Here is a 474-nt window from a genome sequence, read left to right as displayed (position 1 = left end):
AGCTATTGCATAGACGAATGCAGGCGGTGATCGCATGTGCCCATCACATGGAAGTTGCGGTGATCGAATGCATCCATCGCATGGAAGTTGCGGTGATCGAATGCACCCATCGCATGGAAGTATTTCTCATTTACAATGAAAAATTTATGAAGATTCACTCATTCTTATTCTCATTTCATCTCTTTAAACAATACAATATCTCCTATGAAGTCCATGACCAAGGATGCCTTTGACATATCGTAGAATATGAAGAACAACTGTAAAATGTATAGAGTGTGGAGCAACTATGAATTGACGAACAATATGAATAGCATATGCAATATCTGAGCGAGTCACTGTGAGGTAAATAAGACTATCAACCAGTTGCCGATATAGAGTAATATCTTCGAGAAGAACACCATCGAATGGAGTCAAGGGAACATTTAGATCTAGATATGTTGATGTTATAGTAGAGTCAATAATACCAGATCGAGC

This window comes from Benincasa hispida, chromosome 8 (genome assembly GCF_009727055.1).
Source record: "Benincasa hispida cultivar B227 chromosome 8, ASM972705v1, whole genome shotgun sequence".
Taxonomy (NCBI): Eukaryota; Viridiplantae; Streptophyta; class Magnoliopsida; order Cucurbitales; family Cucurbitaceae; genus Benincasa; species Benincasa hispida.
The sequence above is the reverse complement of the archived record's forward strand: the minus strand, read 5'-3'. Positions refer to the sequence as shown.